This window comes from Limulus polyphemus, unplaced genomic scaffold, assembly GCF_000517525.1.
Source record: "Limulus polyphemus unplaced genomic scaffold, Limulus_polyphemus-2.1.2 Scaffold6215, whole genome shotgun sequence".
Classification (NCBI taxonomy): domain Eukaryota; kingdom Metazoa; phylum Arthropoda; class Merostomata; order Xiphosura; family Limulidae; genus Limulus; species Limulus polyphemus.
The window spans coordinates 54,139-57,806 of record NW_013671825.1 but is presented as its reverse complement, the minus strand read 5'-3'; the positions used below and the strand labels follow the sequence as shown (position 1 = coordinate 57,806).

Sequence of the window (3,668 nt, the reverse complement as noted above, 5' to 3'; positions counted from 1 at the left end):
TTCACTTCTAGTTGAGAGATTAAAAAAGCTGACTGGACTCAGGATATGTTCTACTTTTAATGGAAGCTTAAACACCAAAACACAAACTAAACATATGTAGATGCACCTAAGAATGTGTGATAATAATTTTGTAGTTACATGCTACCTCACTTCAGAACTTATGGAGCATGCCACAGCAAAGGACATGATAGAGGTTTTCCCACAGCAGATAAAAAATGTATGGAATTAATTTGATAAGGATCTTAGTACCATGAACTTTGTTTTATTGCATCACAGTCTTGTACGGTGTAGTATGAGGAAGTTCTGGATGATAAATAGAAAGAATTACATGCATATATTCCTGTTTTTACTTTGTAGGTGTGGGCGTAAGAGAATAGGGAAGACATTTGATATTTTAACTAACTGGTTTTACACAACAATTTGCAATGAGCTAGTTTTACAGAGGGTATTTCAAAACATTCAGTTCCAGGTTACAGTATTATAAGGAAGGATTGTCTATAATCCTGGGTTATTTTTCTCTAATATAATTACTCAAATAGCAGGGATTTCACATAAGTAAAAACAGGTCAGTGTGTGGATTACTAGGTGAAAGTAGAGCATTTCAAGTAAAGAATATATAAAATTGAACAAGAAAAAAGAGTGAGTACCCAATTCAATATTTAGAAAGTTGAATATGCATGTATACTTTGTGTCTTGGAAAGGTATCTGTGTCATTGTATTCGTTGTTAATAACACCAAATATCGTACATATGTGTTATATTGAAAACCCGTACGTTAAGGTTTAATTACGTTTACTGCCCAAATAATTAAAACAGAGCCGCATTTAATATCTTTATTTCGTTACATCCACCCATATTTTTAATTTTTTGGAAATAAGAAGGTATTATAATGCTTAAGATTTTTGACTTGAAGTAATAAGGTAAATAAAGTAATGACCTACATCTCCAGATCGTATCATTAGTTCGATATTTCGTCTTTCTAATCAAGATAGATGGAACAGCTTTATACATCGTATTTAAATATGGTAGTTTTGTTGATAATATACTCCGTATTTTACTGTAATTTAATAAACACAATCTAGTGTAATTTATGTTGCTGGACGTAACTGCACGTCACATAGTAAAATTAGTTTCGTTTTGCTATTTTAAATTAACAGTAACTCAACAGTAACACTGAGAGCATTATTATTTTTTGTTTGCTGTTAGAATTTTACACAAATAAAATGCCGTAGCTTTAACTAAATGCCGATTTGTTTGTTTTTAACTCGTAAAGTAGGTAAATTAATGATGGTGCTCGTAATAAGGCCGAAAGCTGATAATTAAAGAAAAAGTATTTAGCCTACAGAATAGTACGTGTTTATTTTATACATACATACTGGCCTTCGGTGATTTACATGGGTTTACAAAAGTAGGCGGTAAACTTAAGAGTTTGATTCGTATTCATACAGCTTTAGCATGCATATAACTGCGCTACGCATTTAATGTTTTATAAATCCGATCTACAATATAACAAATTTCATACGGTATCTACATTTTACACTTTATTACGGCGTGTTACTATCATGTGCAAAATAAACACACCTGATTCAAAACCGGTACAGTTTCGAAAGTGAAAAATGAACGCCTACAGACATTTGACATAACGAGAGTTGATGACGTAGAGTTACCCTAGTGAAGAAACTGGTTACTGTAACTGTGTCATTTTTGGAAATAAGAAGGCATTATAATGCTCAAGATTTTTAATTGAAGTAATAAGGTAAATAAAATAATGACCTATATCTCCAGATTGTATCATTAGTTCAATATTTCGCTAATCACAGCTTCATTTGGACTATCGTTATCAATATTCTATAAATTCATTTATTTATTTCCCCCTCCCCCACCTGATTAATGAACTTGTAAGATGGCTCCTAACGAATATTGAACTAATAACGATACATTCTGGAGATATATCTCGTTATTTTATTTACTTTAATAGAAATATCTCAAAATAAACTCCATGTGCTAAATAAAGTTAATAATATTAACATTAAAATTACTCTCTGGAAAAGAGACGAGTTCGTCTCATTACGTTATTTCACATGTACGCCTACATTAGCGTTCTTTTCTTTTTTAAGACTAAAATATATATTGTAGTTCCTAAATTCTATGTAAATAAGAACAGCAAACGATGGGTCAAATATAATCCATCTTTAAGTACTGTAAATATGAATTTCAGAAAGAATCTAACAAAATGACTTTCACATAAACTTTATTGGCTCTTAGGTCATAATTTCATTTTTTTTAAAGTTTGTTCATACGCGTGGGTACTGTGCAATCAGATTGGGAAATATTTATTAAATTAATTTTCGGATGTATAATTAAAAACAATTTAGGATTAGTCGCAACAGTTGTTTCGGAAATAAATGTAATAATGTAATGTAACGGGCAACTTCTTTATCAACTAGGGCATTGTATTACTTTTTCCAGAAGAAACATATAATAAGTTAATCTCACTCTCTCTCTTTATATATATATATATATATATCGCCCCCCCCCCCAGTAGCACAACGGCATGTCTGCAGACTTACAACGCTAGAATCCGGGTTTCGATACCCGTGGTGGGCAGAGCACAGATAGCCCATTGTGTCGCTTTGTATTTAATTACAAATAAACAAACAAAAACTATATATGTCATAAGACATTAGTATTAGGCCTATTACATTTTTAAACATTACATTGTTAATCTAGTCCCTTAGGGTTTTTCGAAAATTAGAAGTGTGTGTAATAATTAATTTTCCAATCACACTATATTTGTCACATCCCTTACCGACGACGCGTTTCGCTCAATCCAATGCTCCAGGCCGGCTATAATACAACAAACATGTAATGGGCCTAATACTGATGTCTTATGACAAATATAACTGTAATCACTCTTCGCCGGCTTGTAAAAGACAAACACACTATAACCAAAGTAGATCACATTACAGAAGTGAATAGTGAAATTGTTAACGATTCCTAAAATAGATTCTTAATCTTAGAGGCTATTTTAAAGTGTGCTGTTTTTATTTATTTATTAAAACATGATATTGTGTTTTTATTCAAATGTTTTTTTTTGTATTTTAAATAGTTCCATGATTTTTATATATACAGTATTTCTGTACGCAGAATGCTAGAGGGGGGGGAGTTCTAATTTGTGAAAACAAAAGCCATCACATAATTGTGCTAAGCACAATCAGCATGCTAATGCTACGGGGATATAGGGGCATTCCCCCAGAAAATTTGTACAAAAAGATATATGTTATGAGATTAAATCTGGAAGCAATTTTGCATGAAATATAGCTTAAACAATTATATGGTTGTTCATATAAAATCCACAAACATTAAATGAAAAGTCAACAAATTATCCAACATTCTGTTGTAACACTACATGGGGAGCTAGACTTAAATTAACATAAATATGTATGTTTTATTATAGTAAAGTACTGTACTATCTACATGTAAAGTAGTTACTAATTTAAACAACTGTGGCCAACAATAGTATATATTAGCTATTTCAGTCATTGGCTATCATATACGTACATGTATGCACTACTGAAATAACATGTTAGCACGCTCCATTCTTCTGGGGTGCTTTTCCATAAATAACTTACATACAGTTTCAATGTTGATAGCAGTGTCATAATGATT

At 31.5% G+C, this 3,668-nt stretch overlaps 1 protein-coding gene across 3 annotated transcripts in view; it reads left to right on the top strand.

Moving 5' to 3' along the window:
- Window positions 1-484: 484 nt before the first annotated feature.
- Window positions 485-3,668, top strand: part of LOC106473487 (mitoferrin-1-like) — a 29,831-nt gene continuing 26,647 nt past the window's right edge. For all 3 annotated transcript variants that reach the window (XM_022401911.1, XM_022401912.1, XM_013934169.2), the window contains exon 1: window positions 485-639. The gene's annotated coding sequence lies outside the window, so the exon portion shown is untranslated. The remainder of the gene's footprint in view (window positions 640-3,668) is intronic.